Raw genomic sequence first — 26,385 nt, 5'->3', positions numbered from 1 at the left:
TGGATAAAACTCCTAATGATTTAATTAAAAATTCTGAACGAAGGAATCAGTTGAGGAATTCTAAAAGATAATTTAAGAAATCTTATAACAAAATAAATTTTCTGAGAATGTCTTTCTCTAGGGACATAATTGCAATCACTTTTTATACAATTCAATTTCTAAAATTTATTGTCCTTCCAAACTATTTGCGCGTTTAAGTTTAATGTAAACTAGTGCGCATAAATCGCCATTTTAATTTGGAACAGTGTGTATTACAAACTGCGTGAGATGCGCAGAATAATCCATTAGCGACTAAACTACATATTCGACCACTTTATCATTTTCTTCCCTCTATTGTTCTGGCTCTGCCGGAAAATAAAATTATTTAGTTCAATCTAAAGTCAATATCGCTATTAAATGATTAACGTCAAAGGATTTTAAAAAAATATATATTCAATAAAAAATAGTTCTATCCTCATCTTTATTCAAAAAGAATTCTAAAATTATTGTTCGAAGGGTTATCTAAAACCTAATAAATGGAAATAAAAATTTGAAAAATTTTACTACTATTAAAGAAATTTAATTTACCATTGAAAACAGAAATATGCAAAATATTGAAAACGATTTTAAACTATTTCAGAAAGATTTCCTATATTGAGTTACAGAACTAATCCATCTAAAACTCAATTTTTAAATAAATATCCCATTCAATAAATATATCAAATAAGAATGGTATATTTCGAGAAAATCTCCCACCACTTCAACTATCAGATTGAAAATTCAAGGATATATTTAATGTACTTCGTTCATTAAAAGATTTTAGAATCAAGAATGATAAAAAATATTAAATTGGTAAAAAGAAAATAAAATTGGAAAGTTTACAGTATAATTTTAATTGCTTCGTATTTTTGGTAACAAAATATTACCAACTTATAACATTTCACATACTTATTACACTTTTATTTCCTAAACATTAAATTTAAAACTTAATTATTTTTCAAAAAATAACATATAAAGAAACTGAATTATCAAAAATTGAAATTATGAGAAGAAATTTCCTAGCAAGTAATAGTAGAGGAATTTTCAAGAAAAAAATTTAAAAAAAAAATGCAAAATTACGAAATGAATTGAGGCTATAAATCTAAAGAAAACTTGAGGAAATCTTGAAATTACTAGTAGTATACATCGAGCAAGTCGGCGTGACGTCACGCGAGGCAAAGGTGACGTCATCGCCGAGCAAGTCGGCGTGACGTCATAATCGAGCAACCGTGCGTGACGTAACTGGGTGGAATGGTGTCGTCACACGTCTGGTCCATGTGACTTGATGCTTGTGGCGCCACCTGTTGTTTTGGATTAGAATTGGTGTTGTTCGTTGAGATTTTGAATTTTGAATGTGTATCGCCATTTTTAATTTCCGACCGCCATTTTTGATTTTGAACGCCATCTGTTATTTCTGTTTTGAATTATTGTGTGATTTGAAGTTTTGAATTGTGTTAACGGTAATTTTTTTTCGCGATGTGAGAAAAACTTGGTCCGGAGCCGGGGATTGAACAGGTGGCTGAAGCGTTGAGAGTCCAGCGCGCTACCAGTTGCGCCAGCGGGGCATGTTACTTGGTAAGATCGAACTGTGAAGGCTTGCATAGTCAGTGGCAGTGAGCTGAGATTTTCTATTGGGTCATTTGGTAGTGTTGGTTGACGTCACAGGAGCTCCCATACATACTTGTGGCCCATATGACTAATAATACTTAATTGCAATTATTGCGCGCGCGACTTGGTGGGAAAGAAAGGTCCGGTTACAGTATAGTAGAGAGGTGGCTCGTGATTTCTGGATAGATTGAGCCACACTTCAAACTGCTTCCCGGTGCAAAAAAAAATGGCACGGGATGTATCATTATGGCATTGCAGATTAATTGTCGTGGGAATTTTTTAATTGACGTGGGAATTTTCTCTTTTTAATAATAAAACAAATCATTTTTAAATAAAATATTTTTATTATAACATTTTCCTGATTTTCTTATGACAAGATGATGTTCCTATTCTTATCTATTTCAAGCTTTGCATCATATTCAGCATATACAATACAAGTAATTGTGTTCTGAATGGTTTGCGAAAAACGTGCTTCTATACGAATTGATCCCTGATCCAGCAAAGAAAGGCACCCCTGAGAATGAGCATCAGGATTTAGATCATAGGCAAGGATGAAAAAGCCATTCTTGAAATCTTTATAAGTGATCTCATGCCCTCTATCATCATAATGAATCCCCGTACCCGTGAAGAGAGTTTGATAAGCTTTCGCATACTGATCTTGAGCAAAGTTCATTTGCAATGGTTGTATAGGATAAGGTGTACCATTGACAAGAAGAACAAAATCTGAAATGTTGTAATGTTGGAAGTTAAATGGATTTTTAGACTTTTGTCCATTGTATGCTAGATTATCTACCATAGCAAAAATTACTCTTCGGGGCAAAACCCCATGAATAATGTTATCTAGATTGATAGAGTTTGACCCTGATGGGACTGTAACAGTTTTAATTTCAACTTTCTTATAATGATATTGGGCATTTTTATGTTCCAAAACCTTGTTGTGTGCAAACAATATGTTAGGATTTAGAGTCAACTGCTTCATGTACATGGTGGCCTCATGAACGCGAAATTGGGGATTCAAACTTTCATTGCATAAGATAAAGAATGATGATTTTTCAAGAGTGATAATCACACGCAGATCCACATTGTTAATTAGAAATGTGGGTTGATTAAACATGTCACAATGCAGTTTCCCTAAAACTTCAACTACTTTGCTGTTCTTAAACAAATTCTTCCTCTCAGTAAATCCAGTGTTGGTAAAACTTAAATCTTCGATACCCCCAGTATCTCGAATCCATCCAGAATTGCGTAGAAATGTATCTTTTGCGCCCCTTCCATAGGTTAGAAGAGTTTCAAAGTAGCTTCGATAATGATAATCTCCTTCATTTTGGGATATTGTTTTCCCATTTAGAGAAACTGAGACAGAACGAATCATTGAATGAAGAATGTTATTTACAACTCCTGGCTGCTCCACATCTTCCTCGTTGAAGTTTTCGCCATTCTCTTTAAGGAGCTGAATTTTAAACTTGATGTAGATTGAAGACAAATCTCGGTAACAATCTCCATGTGCGACGGAGTAAAATTCTATAACTTTAGGGTTATCGAGGCTTGCTAATGGTTGATAAGAAATTTCATCGGCGCGTAGAATAGATGTTTGTACAGGAGGTGTTAGAAAAATATCCAACTCGCTCTTCATGCACTCTTTGTACTCTGCCATTATGAGAAAATATCTAAATTTCGCGGTTTTTGATTTTTATTCGATTTCACTTTCTTCTTCAATTTACGCTTCCTCTTTGAAATGGCTGATTTAATCTTGTGGAGAATATTATGCTTTTTACTTGTTCCTACAGATCCTGAAGGTAAGGATGATGTAGAAAGAATAGGATTTCTCTGTCGAGATCTGGTATTTATACCTTCCCCCGTCATATTTCGCACTTTTTTGATAATTTTCTGCTTCAATTCATCTCGGGCCTCTGTACCACGCTGCAACAAAATCTGTTTGATTGGTTTTGTACCAAGATCAGTTAGAATTTGGGCACCAGTTTTCGCAGCTTGTGTCTTGAGAGCTGACAATCCATTCATAAATAATGGTCTTAGAAATCTCATCAGGCCTCCAAGGATTGACCCAAGACCTCTTCCACTTTGTACACCGAAAAAATCAGGAACATATACATTCCCAATTTCTCCGTGTCCAATTTGTTTCATATAATACGACGTGTAGAGGCTAGCCATGTTTGATCGAGTGTAGAAATTTGTAATTTCAGATGTATTTATACCTTCGTAAGATCTTATCTCAGCTTCCTCTTAAAATGAAGCACTAACATTGTCGGCGTAGAGGTTGGTTGAAAATTGTATGTTTCTCCATTCTGAGATGTTATAAGTATTTCAATTGTATCAAAGCTGTTTTTTTCGAGAGGAAAATACTGTATGGCATTAAAAGATTTATAAATTTCACTGTTTTGAATCAACAGGATTGTCCTTAGGCATCTTGCAAATGTGTTACTAACCAATTGTGGTTTTATAATATCTGTGTAAACAAACATTAAATCGCGCGTATGATTTGGTGGAACAGTTTGGGGTGCTATAGAGGGATGGAAAGTTGATGTTACAATTTCATCTTCATTGATGTTTCTCTCAATAGGAGGTGATCCGTGTCTGCGTACCCACTGAGTAAGTAGGCATCTTCAATCTTTCTTTTTCCTTTTCACTCTTTCTCATGGGAAATGTTGGTTTCTTTCGCCTCAAATCAGTTTGTTTTATTAGCGTCTGCCGATATCTATACCATTTATCTATATTATTAATCTTTTTGTTGGATAAAATTTTATAAATCTCTCGATCCAGAGATGTAAGACTCCTTTCAAAATTAATAAAGGGCTTTAACTCCTTGAATAATTCAGGGGTAATAATAATGTATCTCTCCAATGGCTTTTTGCTCCTATTCATGATGGCGATATCAGTTTACCAATAACACCTGATAACAATGTAGAGATTAAAATTGGCAAAAAACCTTCCCCTTTCTGTATTAGTATTTTCCTCTTGGAGCACTGAGAGGTTTTTGTACAGGCAATCTTCCGCATCTCATTTTTATATCTTTTCAACACGCCAAAAGTCTTTGAAGGAACTCTTAAATTCCCATTTAAGGTATTGTGGATGATTTCCTGTATTACTTTAATTGTCGATGGAGAGCAATGTTTAATAATGGCCTTTCTCATCTCTTTTGGAGCATCTTTAAGCGTGTATAAAATATATTTGTTTTCCTTCAATTTCTGCAAAGGGTTTTTGGAACTCTTCTTCTTCTTCTTCTTTTTTACAGCCTTTGAACACGTCATGGCTGTTTAAATCTTCTTCAGTGCTGAAGCACTCACAAAAGTCCTTATTAAAAATGTTTGTACGGTATCTGAATATATCAGGTGTTTCCTGATTTAAATCTATCATGAGATAGCCGAAAGGTTGGTTAGTGCATTCCTTATATACACTCAGAAGATGATTTGGATTTTCGGGATGCAGTTGCCGTGCCAAAGGAAAAAATTGAGATTTATCGCGCACGTTTTTAAATATCACAATGTATTTCGCATTCAGGGATATTGTGCGAGAAAATCGCGATTGATAAAAAATATTTTGACAAATGAAAATAATTGATATGTTCTTGTGATGTAATTCTTTTATAAAAAGATCACAAATGCGTGATTCGTATCTTTTATCTGTCATCAAATCATCGATTACAATTAATTTCGGAGATTTATCATTTGCTCCGATTTTATCAGGAATACCTTGGCATATTTTCAGGTTAGAAATTTTTGGTAGATCTCCTACACTACCGTGCTCAGAAAAACACCAAAGTATCGTCTCAAAATTAGTTGCTGTTATTTCTTTTAAATTCTTGAGAATGTCTGTGGAAAATGTAGACTTTCCACATCCCGAAGGTCCCGCCAAAATTATTGAGAAAGGTACTTTGAATTTAATCATTTCGATAAGCCAGAATAGCATATAATGTTGAGAAATTTAGATTCACAGTCTATATATAGAATTTTCTCCAATGATATGAGAGAGATATTAGTGAAAGTTAGTGATATGATTATAAAAGAACCATATCACTAATGTTTATTATCTCAGATATCTCTACAATAGCGTCTACACACTACAAACAATTTTCGTAAAAAAAAGAATTGCATTTAAAAAAATATACGTTTCTGATGGCAATGATAACGGAAAATTTCTTTAAAAACATTAGGCAAATTTCTCCTAGTGTGTATGTGTGTAGAAGGTTTAAGAGATGTCATCAAGATTTCCATAATTCATATTAAATCTCTCCCAGATCTACAAAATTACGATCAGAAGTTTCAGAAGACTCTTATCAAGATATCTTCCATTGTCAATGAAACGCAGTGAAATGACTGATATGTAAAGTGCAACGCCGATATTAGACAGACCAAGGAAACCATGATGCAGCAAAGGAGAGAGAGACAACGGTGTGGGGATTTAAAAGAAAATTGTAATTTGCACAAAAAATTTATTTTCCCTTATCAATCTTTTCTCAGAGAATTATTAATGATTTTTGTTTTTATTTTTCTCTTGTTCCTGTTCTTCTCTGATCATATCATTATAATGATGAATATCATCCCCCAGTTCGTCCAGCCCGCTCAGCTGTGTCATCTCTCCATCGTTGTCCCAGTCCGTGACCACAGACCTTACATCGAAGCGGGCTTTGGTATATCTGTTTCCCACTAACTTCATCCCCTGGAAACAGAGCTCCCATTCTCCGGGGCGTATGGTAGAAATAATCTCCTCCCGTAGCTCCCTCGAAAAAGAGTTGGGCAGCCACACTTTCTGCCCACTAGTAAAGGTTACGAGGACTTGGTCCCCATAACGTGTCGTCCTCTTCTCCATCCTCTCAATCACAAAATACTTCCCTATTTCGAGGGTGGTTGCGGATTTTGTGGGAGTTACGCTGTTGGCTCTGGCGAACGCTGATTTAAGATCCTGTAAAAGAAAGAAAGAAAGGTCGAAATGATAAGAAACCTTGCACATAAAAAAGAGCTTTTAATCACAAAGATAATGAAAGAACTTGCTAATACGTACCATTTTTCTCAATGAAGTTTGGCGATATTTAATAATTGTAGTCTGGCTGTTGTTGTTGATTGCTTGGCGATCAGACGGGATAATGAATTATAGCACAGCCACACTTTGCAAGAAACCTCGGTGACTCTTCACATTAAGCATAATACTTTTTTCCCACGAAAATTCACTTGGAAAAGTTTCATTGAACTTCACTGGAAAAATACTAAAGTCTATAATAGTGATGTTGACAATTTCATCATAAAGGCGAATAATGCAAAAAGATTTTTCCTCACCGATTGATTTTTCTCACCAGAAAATGCAATTATACAAATTTCATAAAAGGGAAGTACAATCAGCAGAAAAGAAATGCATAAAGATTGAGACACTGCATGGCACACGCGAATGAAATTTGACCGTCTCTTTCCTCTTCTTTCTGTCGCCAAGTGCAATGTTTGTACATCATACACTCTTTGCCTTGCTATGCTGTATGGGAAAATTGAAAATTGCCATTCTGCAGATTTGTTAGGTCATGGATTTTTATTTGGTGACCAAATTAGTAATTATAAATAGGAGGAAAAAATCATTTGGCTTCACTTTTAAAGTGTCTTTTTCAACCCAAAGACCGGTTAATCGTGCGCGAACGTAACAACCCCCCGAAAAATGAGTGGAAATTTTTCTAATCTTGCCGCCCTTCTTTTTAAAACAAAGTCGGTACAGGAGATAGTGAGTTATGTGATTGAAGGAAGAACTCTCGCTGAGCTTCTTGATCTTCTGAATGAAGATGGTAGCGAGGTTCTCCTTAGTGGAATTATTGCGAAAATTGAAGACATGGTGAAGAATGGTGTTGTGTTGAGTGATAGTGAAAAGAAAACTCTTCTTAGGAGTGTGCTCGTCCACAATGGCCATTCTTCTCAGGCAGATAGCATTTTCAACATTTTATCCGATGGGAAAGGTGATGTTAACAGTGAGCCGATAATGAAAAGGAGAAGAATTGAAGAATCTGGACCCTCATCATCATCAGCAACATCATCTTCTTCTGCTACTTCTGCTGTTGCTTCTTCTACCCCTTCTACTGTTGATTCTTCTATCACTTCTACTGCTGCTTCTGCTGCTGCTTCTTCTGATGCTGCTTCTCCGGATGTTATTGACTTATGTGATAGTGATGATAACGAGATTGAAGTGGAAAACTCTATCACTCCCTCTAGCACGCATCATGAAGAAGTTGTGCAGGATGGCCGTGGACAGGCTAACATTTCTGAAAATGTGTCTAGTGGTGAAGAAGAAGAAGATACCATTCTACAAATCCATGAAAAGTCAAAAAAATACAATGATTTCTTCAAATTGACACAATTGATACTTAACTTCAGCCTGAGACGACCAGCAAATAGCACGGCTGGAGATTGGATTCAGAGGGGGTTTGACACCATGATCCAGGAAATCAGAAAGGAATCCAGGTCGGGTTCTGACCTTGTAATTCTCAAGGTAAATGATATAATGGTTTAAATCTTTAGTTTTCTTCAAATGAGTTTCAAATAGATTTACTAATTTTCTTTCATTTAATTTTATAGATATTTGTAGCAGAAGAGCCAACAGATAATGGAATATTCATTGCCAGAAGGCCAATAAATGCTCTCACCTCAGATATAATCCTGGAGATTATGGAAAAGGTACATATCGAAAGAAATTTATCTCTTCTATTAGAATATTTTACTTATCATTTTTTTTATTACCCCTTATAGTTTCACCAAAGCACGGAGATGTTCCACACCGCAGAAGTCTTGCAGGTGAGAGCATTTTTGCTCCATCCCACAGAGGGCAGAGGGCGGAACTACAACCCTGAAGGGATGACTGTCAACGATATTCGGCGCTACAAGAATAAGAGCACGGTTAACATCAATTGCCGCGAGAATTGCCTTCCGCTAGCGCTCATGGTGGGTGAGTCCTTTTTAATTGATAATGCTGAGGCCGGTAGGAAAATATATCGTTTTCAAAATTATGAGACTGCTCGCGTTGAAGATTCAAATAAATTTGTTCGCAGCCTCGGAATAGGAATATCGAATGATGGAAAATACAATCTGGAACTGATTCATAAATTTGTACAAAAAAAGGTTATCAGTACAGAGTCAATGTTTATAATAAATTAAATGACTTTAAAAGTCTAATTTTGTCAACTAAAAAAACGGAGGAAAATTCAGACAAAATCATCAATCTCTTCTATTCCGAGGCTGAAGAACATTTTATCTACATAAAAAATTTAAAAGGATTCTTCAACTATAGACACCAATGTAATTTTTGCGGGCATTTATATAACAATAGTCATGTTTGTCCGGAAATGTGCAAATATTGTAGGAACAGCCCTCCATGTCCCAACACCCCCAGAATGATTGATTGTCTGCATTGCAATCGCAGAGTTCTCGGTGAGACCTGCCTCGGTTTTCATACTGATAACGGAACTTGCAATGAAGTTAGATTGTGTAGGGATTGCGATACAGTTTATAACACGTGTGATCCACATTGTTGTTTCACCACTTTGTGCGACATATGCTATAAACAAGTCCAAACCCCTCACTATTGTTTCATACAACCCTTTAAGAAAAACGCCCCAAAAGAATTTTCCCTGATTTTTTATGACCTAGAGTGTGAGCTAGTAGATCAGGGTAATGGGTTCTCAGACCATGTCCCAAACCTATGTGTAGCTCATGAAGTGTGCCATTTATGTGCTCAGTCAACGGAGTCCGATCCCGAATGCTCAAATTGTAACCCATTTATCCACATTTTCGAAAACGACAATTCCGGTTCGTGTGTTAAGAAGTTTATTGATTTCGCACTTAAATTCAGACCATATCCTTCAGCAGTAGTTGCCCACAATGCTAAAAGCTATGATGGGCAATTTATTCTGGAGGAGTTGTGCAAAAGGAATGAAAAGATCAGTCCAATCTTCACAGGATGCAAAATATTGTATGTGAAAGTAAGAGATATTGCATTTATAGATTCACTGAGTTTCATTCCTTTTGCACTTTCTAAATTTAGTGCAAGTTTCGGGTTAAACGATTGTGAGAAGGGTGAATACCCTTACAAATTCAATACATCGGCAAATAAAAATTATGTTGGTCAATTTCCCCCGCGTGAAATGTTTGCAATCGAATCGATGTCATCAAATCGATACGAAAAATTTTTGGAATGGTATGAATCGAATAAAAACAACACTTTTGATAACCGCAAAGAATTGATTTATTATTGCAACCAAGATGTGAAAATTTTAAAACTCGGATGCTTAAATTTTATGTATTCATTTCTAGACACCTCCGGAATCAACCCATTTTTACAGGCAATTACTCTAGCCGATGCTGTAATGAAGGTGTATAGGAAGAACTATCTCAAGCCTAATACTCTTGCTATTACACCAAAAAGTAATTATAGCTCGTCCTACATTAATCTCCAAAGTAAAATTGGGTTGAAATGGTTGGTGTACCAAAAAATGACTACCGGAAATAATATTCGATATGAGGTCAAATTAAAAAATTCCCATTACATAGTTGATGGATTTGATGACAGCACTAACACTGGTTACAGTTTTGAAGGGTGCTATTATCATGGGCATACATGTTTCTTGAATAGAGACTATGTATGTTCAGGAAATGCATCAGATACTATACAGAGTCGTTATGAAGCTACATTGGCTCGATTGCAACGCATCGAAAACATGGGTTACAATTTAGTCTCGGTTTGGGAATGCGATTTTCGAAGGCTTCTCAAATCAGATCCCGAACTGGCAGCTGCATTGGACAAACATCCTGAAATTGTCGATGCAGGATTTGATTTGAGAAGTGCAGTGTACGGGGGACGTACAGAGGTATTTAAGTTGTATGAAAAATGTGGCCCAGGGGATAAAATATTTTATTACGATTTTACATCACTTTACCCTTGGGCCAACAAGTACACTAGATACTTTGTAGGACACCCTATCATTGTGAAAACCTTCGAAGATCCAGAGGAAATATTAAACTATGAAGGTGTGGCAAAGTGCACAGTTTTACCCCCAAGAAACTTGTACTTGCCATGCCTGCCCTACAGGTGCAATGATCGTTTAATATTTCCTCTCTGTAGGACGTGCACAGAAATGGTTAGCATGGATCGGTGTACGCATAAAGACGATGAAAAAACCCTCACCGGATTCTGGTCGTTAGATGAACTTCGATTTGCTGCCCGTCATGGATACAAAATTATTAAGTCCTTTGAAGTTTGGTCTTACCAGACGGTGCAGTACAATCGAGACACTAACGAAAGGGGTCTCTTTGCTGATTTTGTGGATAATTTCCTCAAAATCAAGCAAGAATCAAGCGGGTGGCCCATGGATATAGAATCTGATGAGGCAAAAGAAAGTTATATTCGAGAGTATTTAGAAAAAGAAGGTGTACAACTCGATAAGGGAAAAATCTGTGTCAACAAAGGGTTGCGTTTGCTCACCAAATTGATGTTAAATAGTCTTTGGGGAAGATTTATCATGCGTGAAAACTTCACAAAGACGAGCATTTGTAACTCGCCTGAGGATTTAAATAGATTAATTGGGTCCGAAGACATCCAATTAATGGATTTATACCCCATTGGGGAGACACAGATTTTTGTTTCGTGGAAGTATATTGCCGAAGTCGATACTTCATCGAAATATGTTAATCTCGGTGTAGGTATATGTACTACCACGAATTCCCGGATCGCATTATACTCTGGTCTTTCTAAATTGGGAAAAAACGTTCTCTATTGCGACACAGATTCTGTCATATTCATTGTCCCCGCTGGCGAAGAAAACCCCTTAAGCTGCGGGAAGTTTTTGGGGGAGCTGACCGATGAGTTAGCAGACTACGGTGAGGGCTCTTACATCGACGAATTTGTCGGCTGTGGACCCAAAACATACGCTCTGAAAATATATTCCCCATCTACTAATTCACACTCTTATAAAATCGTGGCAAAGGGAATCAGTATGAACCATGAGGTGGAGAGACATTTGGATTTTAATGCACTAAAATCAATCGTTTTTGGGGATGTCGAGTCATTGACTGTAGACTACAAGGACAAAATTTTCCGACAAAAACGATTTAAAATCCATTCCGGCCCAGCACGAAAAAAGGTTCAGTTCACCCTGAGCAAAAGAAGACGCGTGGAAGAGTTTAAAACAGAACCGTTTGGATACTGACAGTGACATTTGTAAATATGTAAATTATATTGAATTTTTTATTTAATTGTTGTATATAGGTTAATATAGATAATTATCCATAATGTATCTTTAACTTTTATCCCCCAAATTGTGATAATAAAACAAGTATATTTTTTTTAACAAATTTATTGGACTTTTATTTCAATGTATTATTTTCACTTGATTTGTTGGAAATCTTGTGGTTGTTTTTGTTGTTGAATCTGTGCTGTGAGTACATCATCTGATAACAAGGAGAATTCATGGAATAGACGGAAATAATTAACAGGTAACTTATTTTCTAAATGAGCTGTGAATTGAGACATGTTCAATCTTGTCATGCCAAAATTTCTGCAAGTTTGAATATACCTCTCAAAATATTCTTTTACATAAAATTGAACCGAATTATTATAAATGAGGGAAACGTTAATAAACTCTGCCATTGATACTAATTTTCTGAATTCTTGGATTGTTAGCAAAATTGTACAATCTTTCTGAGCCATGAGGAGGGATTTGTTATTATCCACAGTAAGAAAATCAATTTCTAGGTCATCCTTGAAAAATGAATTTATCTGATGAATATATGCACTTTTTTCCATATCGTTATCATCTGGCAGTGAAAGCCAAGTATTTAAAATCGTTTCACAAGTGCAGAAAATTTACCATAATTTCTGGTTGAATATAATTGTGTCAACCCCAAACCAATAGTTCACAACACAGATTTTAACAGATGGGGTAAAATCCACCGATGAAAATCCTATTGACACGTATGTTGTGTTTGATGCGTTTAAGAAATATGTGTAGCCTCCAATTAGCTCAATGTTTCTGCCAATCCTTTTCCGACACTGGATTTTTCCTTGTAGACTCTCTAGAGTTTGTGTTTCTGCATCTTGCTTCACCCTTGAAGGTGCTATTAGGTGAGATTCTTAACAATCTCACCTACTATAATCCTAACAAAATTTCATGTCGTCCGATCGACCTCAAATTTGGCCAAAATGTGTTTCAGCACTTCCTGATCACGAATATATATGTGGCTAATTTACGTTCCCGGCCGGCCGGCCGCTCTTTGGAGCTTAATAGCTCCTAAACTAAAAAAGATATCGACTTGCGGTTTTCGGCAAAGGTTATATATCGGGTGAAAATTGCAACTTGGTGCATTGACCCCCCACCCCCCACCCCTCCTTCCGCCATTTTGAAGACCCCCCTTTTTTTGTTTTCTCAATAGCTCCGCCCCTATGACATTCAGCGGACTCAAATTTTAGTATGTTATAGCTGGGCCTTAGAGCTTTCCATCAATACCAAACTTAAGGTCCCCCGACCCCCCTGACCCGAGCTATAAGGGTCCAAAAAAAATTTCTTAAAATGGCCATAACTCCGGTTCTAATTGTCAGAATTTAAAAAGTGAGGGCTTTTTGGAAAGCTCTCGTGAAATGCCACTTCCCCTTCTAACATCGCAAGTTCATAAAACCACCGCTAGGGGCGCTTTTTTTAAAAAGAAAATTTTTAAATCTTAAAAGTTAAATAACTCAAAAATTCCATTGTGCATCGGGCTGAAAATTTAGTATGTTGTAGCCGTTGATTATACCTATCAAACAAAAAAAACCTTAAGTCGATCCATAACCCCTGATCCGAGCTATAAGGGGTCAAAGTTCGAACATTGACCGGCCTCTATCTCCGGTTCTAATTAACATAGCGACCTAAATTTTACCTTTTTGGTTTCGTATCGATGAGCACTTTCAGATGGAAGTTTAAAAAGTCACCACAGGTGGCGCTATGATAGCGTCAAAATTCATCGAAATTCAAAGTCACTTTTCTCAAAAACGGCATTGTGCAAGTTAATGAAATTTTAGTATGTTGTAGTCCAGTCTAGGACGTTTCCAAAATGGTGCGTATGCGCGCTGTGGTTTCAATAGAACCGGAGATATGAGGGGTCAAATGTTCACGAAATTCAAAAAATCATATCTCCGGTTCTATGTGACCGATTTTGATGAATGAGGGCTTAAACGAAAGATCTCACCAAATGCTACAACTTTCTAGAATATTTGAACTTCGTGGGACCAACACCAGGGGCGCCACAGTCGAAAAACCAATTTCAATATCACATAACCTCAATTATCTCGACTGTCGCTGAACCGATTTTGATGATTACTTCAACATAATTGTAGAGCACATTTGTCTCTACATTTCGTCCATACATCATTTTCCGCTCAGACTACGCTATCACTCCGATTTTGCCGTTTAAGTGTGAAAAAATTGATTTTTCCCATAATAACGCTTTGAAATCACTCAGATGCCAATTTGACTGCCTCTACTCCACCAAGACACTTAAAATAGGGGTTTAAATGGAAAGTCCCGCAAAATACAACAATTCTTTGATTTAGTTGAAGTTCAACAAATGAACACTTGGGGCACTCTGGATGAAAAAACGAGTTAAGAAACAAAAAACCTCGCTTATCTTGGCTTCTGAGTAATCGATGAGTTCAAGTTCTACGGCAAAATTATAGAGAACATTCTGGTCTACATTTCACCCATATAACACTTTTCTGTCAGTTCATCCAAATCCTTGATATTTTGGTTTAAATACAAAATTTGTATAATTTCACGAATTTGATTCAAGATAACTGAATGGCGTCTCCCTACTTCGGCATCAAATCGAATGTGCATGCACTGCGAGTTAGCTCACGTTAAGAATCTCACCTACATAAGCCGGTTAGGATTATCTGTCCCTTTTAGCTTTTATCTTCTTTGGTTTTCCATTCTGCAGCTTTTTTGAAATCATCAGATTGTTCACTTTGACGAGTTCCTCATCTGTCCTTTTAATATTAGGACGGCGTCCTTTCAATTTCCTGTTTTCCATCAGTTTCTCTGATGAAGGTCCAGAAATATTCACATCACTCCCGTGCACTTTCATATTAAGATTTACTTTCAGAACCTTCTGCGAAGACTCTCCTTAACGGAATGACGGCATATTGTTTGTGAAAAATCCTTTAAACAGTTTTGTAATTTTGCGATCATTTTCGTCAAAGGTTCCCGAAAATTGACGAAGAAATTCATCCATAGATCTCCCTCTAGATCGGAAATATCCATAGACACAGCAATATTGACCACATACATCTGATAAAGTTCCTTGCAATTGTATATTATTAAATAGCCTCTTCTTCTTTTTAGAGTTTATCTGAAGAAACTTTGTTATAAAATTATTAGAAAAGACTCGTCCATACGAATCGAAAATTTCAATACATCTTCCATATTTCGGTATATAGATAGCGAACCAATGCTCTCCAGGGTGGCTAGACTTAGCTGTATTTACTACAACAAACGAGGGTAATTTTAATTTCTTTTCTGGAAGGTGATCTATCGGAAAGACACCCTTAAATAAGGGACGGGTGAATTTATTATTCCGAAGTACGTTTGCTATATCAAGAGTATTCATTTTCATATGATAAGAATAGTACTCTACATTTACCCCTTTTATAGTAATTGCAAGGATAGGATAAATTATCCCACGGCAATTAAAAAATTCCCACGACAATTAATCTGCAATGTCATATGATACATCCCGTGCCAATGTTTGTTTTTTTGCACCGGGAAGCAGTTTGAAGTGTGGCTCAATCTATCCAGAAATCACGAGCCACCTCTCTACTATACTGTAACCGGACCTTTCTTTCCCACCAAGTCGCGCGCGCAATAATTGCAATTAAGAATTAGTCATATGGGCCACAAGTATGTATGGGAGCTCCTGTGACGTCAACCAACACTACCAAATGACCCAATAGAAAATCTCAGCTCACTGCCACTGACTATGCAAGCCTTCACAGTTCGATCTTACCAAGTAACATGCCCCGCTGGCGCAACTGGTAGCGCGCTGGACTCTCAACGCTTCAGCCACCTGTTCAATCCCCGGCTCCGGACCAAGTTTTTCTCACATCGCGAAAAAAAATTACCGTTAACACAATTCAAAACTTCAAATCACACAATAATTCAAAACAGAAATAACAGATGGCGTTCAAAATCAAAAATGGCGGTCGGAAATTAAAAATGGCGATACACATTCAAAATTCAAAATCTCAACGAACAACACCAATTCTAATCCAAAACAACAGGTGGCGCCACAAGCATCAAGTCACATGGACCAGACGTGTGACGTCACCATTCCACCCAGTTACGTCACGCACGGTTGCTCGATTATGACGTCACGCCGACTTGCTCGGTGATGACGTCACCTTTGCCTCGCGTGACGTCACGCCGACTTGCTCGATGTATACTACTATTACTTGATAAGAATGTCAAAAGACTTTCCTGTCAAAATTCGAAGTCGAATATTCCTGCTGAGTACATTTTCCCGGACGATGCGAACTGATAACAGTCAGTTTCAATCGGCATGAGAATGTAAGAAACCGCCATTTGACGATTAAGTCAGTGTGAGAAATGGCGTGTTAAAAAGCCCCGTCATTTGACATTTAGTCAGTGTGAAGTGACGGGATAATATAGGGCACCGCCATTTGACTTTTAGTCAGTGTGTGAGGTGGCGAGATAGTATAGTATCGTGTTGCCCGAGGGCTACTATGGAGGTCAAAGGACATTCAGGCCCTCATTTTATATATATATGTAATAGATATTTATGAACATAAATATATACATATATATGCCTTTAAAAAAAAACTAAGGAGGACAAAACGTGATATATGACACTTTAAGTCTCTTATTGCGTTTTTCCAGAGTTTTCTGTGAGAATAAAAATACCTCACAGATAACAGACAACAAAATGAAAGTGGGAAATTGACAGATGATGACAGGAAACATTCATAATTTTTATAATGAAATTCTGAATTAGAAAATAAGAATTCACAGGACGCTCAAAGAATCAAGTAATAGGGCTTCTAGCTCTATAATGAAAGTGTCCGAATTCGGATGTCGATTACGTCACCAAGAATTCTCTGGCGTTAAAGGTATTCGAATTAAGCGGTCTTCAGACTAGAGGTTTAGCCCAATTCCCAAAGGTCTCAAGACATAAATAACGAACAATTGTATTGGTGTTTGAAAACCTAATAAGTCACTTATCTTTGTTAGTCCAATCCTCAGTTACATTTTTCCAAAAAATCGTGAGTAATAAGAAATTAAACAGTTAAGCCATATATCTAAGCCTTAGGTCTGAAGCTCGTATTACATTCAGTGAACTCTACTGTACTTGATTCTATAGGGTATGGGATTGGCAACCCCATATAAGAAAAGAACATTATTGCTTATTTTCAAAATGCTTTTGCGCAAAAGTCTGCACAGTAGAATCAGAAACAGATTACAACGATAATCGTTAGTTTGTTTTTTTTTCTTTACCACGATTGTTCTTGCAGAGTTACTCGAATATGTATTTCAGTAAAATGCGTAAACTGAAAATTACACAGTTTTCGGTCAAAATGTGTACAAATTACGTAAATGTGTTTTAGTACACATGATTACATATTTAATGAAAACTTTGCAATGAAAGTCATGGTAAAAATGGTGAACATTTTTTACTGTGTATGGTTCCTTTATGGATTATTGCGTTAGCATTGTTATTATTATTATTTGTTTTTTTTATCATTAAGAATCCACTACATACTTAAAGAAGACATTAGTAAAAGGTGAAATCACATTGCTCTAACTCAGATACAATACGCACAAGACAAGTAAGAAAAGAAAATAATAACTACACTACGAAAACCTCGAAACTGAAAATGAATTACCATAGAAAAAAAATAAAATAAATCAAATATATATTTTAAAATATTTTAAAAGACATAAATAAAAACAATAATAATATTATCTAGAAAAAAGTTTTACATAAAAAAAATCACAATAGAACGATGTATGCTTTAATAGTATATATTTAAGAATGAGGATCATTCTTCCATAAGGGGGAAGGAGGTCCTCTGGGACCCTAACATATTGTAATGAAAACTTAATACAATTATTAATATCAGCATCATCAAAATCATTACGATAAAAACAATATTGATCTTCAAAATTTTAATCAAAAAACTATTTGATTAAAATTATATCCAACAGAGATATATTTTAGATTTAAAAATTGAGTTAGCAGTTAATCACACACCGAGGCTCTTTAGAGTAGCCCTCTTAGTTTTGTCCAACAATCTCAACTCCAGCCTTATAGAATTTAATAATTCAATAGTAAATTCAAAAAAATATAAAGACAGGTTAAATATAATCATCCAAATTAGCTTAAGAATAAATTCATGTAAAGCATATACCCAACCTCTAATGCTCACGCAGTCTATCAATATTTCTTGCAAAAGTTGATTAATATTTGCATTTTCAAAAAAAAAATAATGTAACTTGAAATATATCTTAACATAGAAACAGAATTAAAAAAAAAGGATATTCCAGAAAAAAACAAATAATACTAAAAAATTGTAAGCTAGTCTTCTTTTCAAAAAAACATTGTTAGTATTAAGAATATTACATTACCATTATGTAATCGACATTATTTCCTATCACCCCCATAAGCTTCTTTTTTCTCAGGGGAAAGGAATGTTGTGACGCATTTTGTGCATCACAACTCGGTTTTCAAATATTCATGATCGCGTTGGTTCTTTCGTGAAATATCAAGAAGAGACATGATAGATCATGTCTAGCGCCGCGAGAGTTTTCTATCCAATTATCCTTACGAAATTTATAGCCCAGAGACAAAGTAACATCTTAAGCCATTAGGCAGGTGTTCGTAAGATCACGATGGGCGAGATATGAGTGACCAAAAAGGGGATGCATTTGTTGGCTTAAGCAAACAAAGGCATCCTCTATTCCTGGAAAACTCGTAAAGTGGGTGATCTATGGTGACAAGCTTTTAAGATTACTTTCTCTTCGAGACGGTCGTAAAATAAGAGCTCGCGCCAAGAAAGCCATAAAATCCTGAAAAGAAATAGGGACAAAGATAACAAAGATCGAAAAGGTGTGTGGTCCTCGGTCATCTCAATTAAGCATCCCCTTTCTTAAGGATATAGAAAGTGTTGGAGAAAACTCTAGAGATAGCGAAAGTGGATAATTGGATATTTTGAAAGGCACTTAACGATCGTCTCCAGACGATCGTTATCTAAAGGTTCGTCCTGAATCACTAATTGGACACCTTCCCACGGGAAATAATGTCGAATAGAATTAGGGTGCGAGTGGAGGATTTTAGTATAAAAAGAGTAGCTAGATTCAAGAGGTTGGTTCAGTCACTGTGTAAACGTAGCCCATGCCATTGGGCAGTGTAATAATCTTCCTTAATAAAAAATATAGCAACTCAAAAAAAATAGTGTATTGAGGAAACAACATCATCTAGATCCGGAGGCAACAAGGTGGCCTCAATTGGGGTCACCACAAAATCACTTTATTTTGTAGGTGAAAGGAGAGAGAGTCAGGAGAGAGCTTTAGTTTTAGTTTTCAGTCTTTGACAAGCGCTGTCAGCACACACACCTTGTATACCTAAATTACTTTAATAAATTATATTTAACTCAGCCTAAGAAGGGGATCTTGTCCACCGGTATTTCTTGAAGGAGTCCAGGTACCGCACAAGGAAGACACGAAGTATTTGGGAATTCATCTTGACAGGCGCCTAACGATGAAAAAGCATATCTGGACTAAAAGGCTGCATCTTAGTGAGACGATCAGGCATATGTACTGGCTGCTAGGAAGAAACTCTCATCTTTCAGTTGAAAACAAACTCCTACTCTACAAGACTATTGTGAAACCCAAATGGATGTACGGTATTCAAATTTGGGGTGCTGCTTCGGATTCAAATATTCAGATCTTTCAAAGGTTTGAAAATAGGATGTTGAGAAACATTCTTAATGCTCCTTGGTACGTGCCTGGTACCATTATAAGGGGTGATTTAAACATGCCCACAGTCAAAGAAGAAATACAGCGTTCCACTCGTAGACATCGCGAAAGGCTTTTGGCTCACCCTAATGTTCTTGTCCGGAAACTTTTATATGTTCAACCTAAACGTAGGCTAAAAAGAAATAGGATCCTGGATCTTGACAACTAATTTTTTTTCTTTTACTCTTTTATTTATGAAAGGCAAGATACTGGGCTTGTTCTTTCTCGAGTCAATGTTCTCTATTCAAATATAGTCAAACTAATTACTTATTGTATTTCATTATACAGATTGTAATAAAGTGTGTCACAAAAAAAAAAAAAATATTTAACTCTACAATTCAGAAGTCGGGATACGAGTACTCAAATAAACTGTTTACTAAAGAAAGGTGAAAGGTGAAAGTTGAAAGGAAAGAAAGAAAGAACGTTCAGAAAGTAAGAAAGTAGATTTAGAAAAGAAAAAACAAAAGACGCTTGGAAAGGTGGCAACATCGCATCAGAGCGAAGCGCGCAGTTAAGATTGTATTGGTGAAGTGTGCGTGAGAGAGACGAGAGAGTTGCTCTCGAAAAAAATTGTGACATTAGTATTGGTGATTAAAAATTCTTCTGACAAACACATTGAAGCAATTTGAGAGCTACAAAATGGACGCTATTGATTTTCACAAATTTACAGTTTCGGAATTAAAAGAAATATTAAGTAGCTGTGGTCAGAATACGGGTGGATTGAAAAACGAACTAATTTTGCGAATCGAGAATATTGTGGCAGAAGCTTCCCAGAATTGTGCTGAGGTGATCAAAATGGCTCAAGTGATACAACAAAGAAAGTTCACATCAATTCAAGTTGACAGTGGAAGTGAGAAAAAAACTGACGAAAGTGAATCCCTTGTGAAGTTACGGATGGAATTGGAGGTTTTGCGCTTAAAGATTGAACTGGCCAAGCTTACAAAGCCAGAGAACGCAGAGGCAGTACATAGCAGTCTGACAATGCATCCAAATGACTCGAAAAATATTGTTCCGGAATTCAACCCGGACAAGAAGGCAGAGGTTTCAGTGGATGTTTGGATTAAACAGTTGGAAATGTTGCAGAGAGCATACAAGTGGAGTAATGAAATGACGCTTCATCAGGCGAGGTTGGCCCTGAAAGGTTCAGCAAAAGATTGGAACGCCTTTTCGTTCAATATAACAGACTGGGATGAATGGAAAGATGCTTTAAAGCTGGAGTTCGTTGCAATTGAATCAGAAGCAGATATTAGCAAGTATCTTTCAACGAGGTACAAGAGATCAAATGAATCAATGCAATCTTACGTATATGAGATCAAAAGACATGCAGCGAAGGCTAATTTTTCGGATAAGGCAGTCATTGATTACATAATTGGCGGAATGAGAGACAGGAATCTACAAAAGATGCTTTTCATCCAGAACTTTAAGACAGTTGATGAAATACTGAAGGTACTACGCGTTTATGAAGAGAAAGCTGATAAGGAGGACAACAAGGAAAGAACGATAGAAGGAAAAATATGCTACAATTGCAATTCTGGAGAACATTTGGCGAACAGATGTGACAAGCCTCAACGTCCTAAGGACGCTTGTTTCAAATGCGGATCTACGGAACATCAGTATAGAGCGTGCAAGGAATCTTACAAACCAGAGATCAGCAATGAGACACCACCTGGTCAGCCCAAGATGACCCGAGAGGTAAAGAAGACAGAGTTGAAACAAGAAGCTACAAGTGATAAATCGCCAGCAAATCAGGTGAATGAAACAATGTATACAATTAATTATGTAGAAATTGAAAAAGCTTACAGCGTTAGGGTAGATTTTTTAAATGAAAATCGTAGTATAACAGGAATTTTAGATTCAGGAAGTCCTGTATCAATGATTAAAATAGGTTCAATTGATAAAGATGTTATAAGACAAGACAGTTCATTAGACAAAATAAAATTAAGGGGTATAAAAAATGTACCAATTAATATAATTGGAACATTCATGGGTGAGTTTTCCATAATGAACTGCATATTTGAAATCAATTTTCTGGTAGTAGAAAATGATACCATGAGTTGTGAATGCATTTTGGGACGCGATTTTTTTCGTCACCCAAGCACTGAAATTTATTTTAAAGGAGCAAATGTTCATATTCACAAAAACAGTCAAGACGAAGACAATCAAGTAATAAATTGGGATACAGATATCATGGGTGACTTTGGAAATGACGTGACATCAGTTCTGACTATAATAACAGAAGAAGACACAGAATTTGAACTAAATATTGGTAAAGTAGAGGAAAATCACAAAAAGAGTTTGGTTAGTGTATTGAAAAAAGAATATATTGATGCTGTCAAACCGAATGAGCCAGAAAATGATTATGAGATGAGAATTGAACTTACACAAAACAAATCTTTTTATTTTACACCTAAACGACTTTCACACGCAGAATCCATTGAAATGGAAAAACAAATTAAGGATCTTCTTGAAAGAGGCATAATTCGTGCAAGTAATTCCGAATATGCATCACGAGCATTTTTAAGAGATAAGAAAAATAAGGAGAAAAGATTATGTGTTGATTATCGCGAATTAAATAAGTGCACAGTAAAAGATAGATTTCCTCTTCCTATAATAGAGTATCAGATATTGCGTTTGGAGGGAAAAAATATTTTTACCAGTCTAGACTTAAAATCAGGTTTTCATCACATGAAAATAGCGAAAGAATCAGTAAGGTATACAGCTTTCGTGACCAACACGGGACAGTATGAATACATTCGAGTACCATTCGGATTGACTAATGGTCCAGCAGCATTTATGCGATTTATTACGGAGATATTTAGAGATATGATTAGAGAAGGGAAAATTGTTGTTTATATGGATGACATATTGTTGGCACATAGTAATTTAGATGAACATTTTGAGATATTAACGGAGGTTTTGCAGAGAATGAATAAAAATAAACTGGAGTTGAATTTTGCGAAATGTAAGTTTTTGCAAGAAGAAATCACATACCTAGGGTACAAAGTGACGTCAAAAGGAATTGAACCTTCTAACGAACATATTACGGCAGTAGAGCGATATCCAGTTCCAAGAAATAGAGATGATGTGCAAAAATTTTTAGGTTTAATGACCTACTTCCGAAAATTTATAAAAAATTTTTCAACGATTGCGGATCCCCTATATAGATTAATGAGAAAAGATGTTCAAGATAGCTTTCACTTTGGAGAAAAAGAATTCTCATGTTTTGAAGAATTACGTAAGAAGTTAACTGAGGCCCCCATACTTAGTATATTTTCTCACGAAAGAGAAACTGAACTTCATGTAGATGCTTCGAGTAAAGGATACGGCGCAATTCTTTTTCAGAGACAAAACGACCAAAAACTCCATCCAGTGATGTATTTCAGTAAAAGAACCACACCAGCTGAAGCAAAATTAACTAGTTTTGAACAAGAAACACTGGGATTGATTTACGCAATAGAGAGATTTCGTCCTTATTTGCAAGGCATTCACTTTAAGGTCATAACAGACTGTCAAGCATTACAACTTACACTCGCGAAGAAAGACATTAATCCAAAAATAAGTACAACAAGGTTTTGATTTCGAACTTGAACACAGAAAAGGTGAGACAATTAAACATGCAGATGCACTTAACAGGTGTGTATGCCTTATTGAGGATTTAGGATTTGAGCATAAACTTGCTGTGGCTCAAGAGACTGATGAAGTTATAACAACGCTCAGAGAAAAATTGGAAAAGGAAGAAGATAAATATTTTGAAATGAAGAACGGTATTATATATAGGAAGGACGATGGTAGATTATTATTTTACGTTCCAAATAATATAATAGTTCATATTCTTAGACAATGTCATGATGATATTGGACATGTGGGTTTTCCGAAAACTTTCGATTACATTCGCAGGTCGTATTGGTTTCCAAAAATGAATGGAATAGTGAAGAATTATATCAAAAACTGTTTAAGTTGTATAACTTATTCACCAAACAATGGGAAACAGGTGGGATTTCTACATCCAATTGAGAAAGGAACAATACCATTTGATACAATTCATATCGATCATTACGGACCTTTAGAAAGAACCCCTAATAAAAACAAATATATTTTAGTTGTAATAGATGGTTTTACTAAATGTTGCAAACTCTATGCTTGTAAGAGTACAACAAGTCAAGAGGTTATAAAACATTTGAATGATTTTTTCAGAAGTTATACAACCCCAACCAGAATAGTGTCTGATCGAGGGACGTGTTTTACGTTACAGGAGTTTGGTGATTTTATTGGCGAAAATGAAATTAAACACGTGTTAGTAGCTACAGGATGTCCAAGAGCAAATGGGCAAGTCGAAAGACTTAACAGATTTCTTACACCGCTTTTGAGTAAATCATCGAAAGACAGAGGAAGGTGGGATCAGATACTCTCCAAAGTAGAATGGTCAATAAATAATACATTCAATAGATCAACTGGGAGCACGGCAAGTAGATTAGTGTTTGGAGTAGATCAAAAATTAAAAAATAATGAAAAATTAAAGCTTTTTATGGAAGAATTAAATGATGAAAATATAGATGTGACTCAAATAAGAAAGATAGCATCAGAAACTACAAAGAAAGATCAGGCTGTAAATGAAGCTTATTACAATAAAAAGAGAATGAAGCCAAAAATTATTAGGGAGGGCGATCTTGTAATGATACCTAATAAAGTTACAGAGGTAGGGATAAATCACAAACTCATCCCAAAATATAAGGGTCCTTATTTTGTAAAAAAAAGTTTTACCCAATGACAGAATTATTGTAAAAGATGTGGAAGGATTTCAAGTAGCATCTCGACCATTCGAAAGTATATTTAGTCTTGACAGTGTCAAATTATGGAAAGATTCAAAATCAGACTCATTATTATTTGAAAATAACTACGAAGAAACTGCTGATATTCAAGAGTCAGAAGAAGAAATAGACTGTGAAGAAATAGAATTTAATGAAAGTGATACAGACGATGATACTTATGAGTTTCCTTATAATCTACGTCAGAGACATAGAAGTTAGGATAGGCCGAGGGAATAGAAAAAAAAGATAAAAAAAAATAATTTGAGTTTCTTTTAGGTGAAATAATGGATGTGCTGGTAGACGAGATAAATCGTAACATACTACTTGATGAAGTGTCCTGATAAATTATTCTTATAAAGATGAAATAAAGAAGCAGATTATTTTGGAAAACAATATATTAAATGAAATATTTAAAAACAAAGATATTGAGATACTATGTAACGTATAGTCATAAATAAAACTTGAAAAATTTAACAAGTACTGTTGCATTTTATAAAAAATACTTCATCTGTTAATGTAAATAATTAAAAGAAAAATAATCATGTATAATTATCTATTAATAATCGAGCCGATTATATATCAGGAAGGCCGAACTGTAGGTGTAAGAAGAGAGAGTCAGGAGAGAGCTTTAGTTTTAGTTTTCAGTCTTTGACAAGCGCTGTCAGCACACACACCTTGTATACCCAAATTACTTTAATAAATTATATTCAACTCTACATATTTAACATGGTGTATCTTAAAAAATCACTCAGAAAAACTCTATATCGCAATGAGTACGCACAGCTTGAGACAATTAGCAGAAGCTTTGGCAAAAGAAAAATCAGAGTCTGATTTGGTGCAATTTATTTTTTTACATAAAAAGACAATAGCGCAAATGATCGTCCTACTTTATGAAAAAAAAAATGAAATTTTACGTCGCGGTGTAGTGGAAAAAATTTCAAGAAAAATGAAAAATGGAAAAAGCATGACTATTTTGGAGAAAAAACAATTGATGGTACAATTCTTTAACACTAATGATGAAAATACAATTGATAATTTGTTCGAGATATTCTTTGGCGATCAAATTTTGGATTGTGATAATGTAGAAGCAGAATACGATATTGTACAGCAATCACATAAAATCTGCAAAATATGCTACAACAATGAATACGATACCGCTTTCCTACCTTGTGGACACGTTGCTGCTTGTCAAGGATGTGCTTCAAAAACAAGACATTGCCCTATATGCCGAGAGCCATACGTTGAGACTACAAGAATATATTTCTCGTGAAGAAAACAAAAAATGAAGTCGAGATTTTTTTGTGTAATGAAAAACTACAACCGAATAAGTTATAAATAAAATTGATTGTAAAACAATGAAATGAGTTTTCTTTCGCATCTGATCAAAGTATCATTATTTTTTTTTTTTATGTTGCCATCAACATGAGGAATCATGTGAATTGTTTAAAAGTAGTTGCATGCAATCGAGTAGATTTTGTCAAAGAAGTTTGATTGTGGTATAAAATGTAATTAAAACAATCCTGCTAATGCTGCAAAGAAAAAATCAGATTACGTTGAGAAAAAATGCCACACGCCACTTTGAAGATTTTTTTTCACGTGAAGAAAATATTCTGATGCAGAAAAAATGCAAGATGATAAAAAATATGATATCTCTCTGCAGATTTTTTTTATGTTGGTAAAATTTTTCACTGTATTTTCATATTGAGTTTTTTCATCATGCATCAATGAAACATGTTGTGTTTTTCTTGATGAACAGATGAAACATTGTCTGATGTTGAAATAATTGATTGTAAAACAATTTCTTTTCACAACAAGACAAAATTCTCACAAATAATTTTATTTCATTGACTTTGGTCTTGCTCACATAGCAAATATGTTGAGATGAAAAGGGAATGTTGGTATAGATAAATATTG

This window comes from Phlebotomus papatasi, unplaced genomic scaffold (genome assembly GCF_024763615.1).
Source record: "Phlebotomus papatasi isolate M1 unplaced genomic scaffold, Ppap_2.1 HiC_scaffold_20, whole genome shotgun sequence".
NCBI lineage: Eukaryota > Metazoa > Arthropoda > Insecta > Diptera > Psychodidae > Phlebotomus > Phlebotomus papatasi.
Note: the sequence above shows the minus strand (reverse complement) of the source record.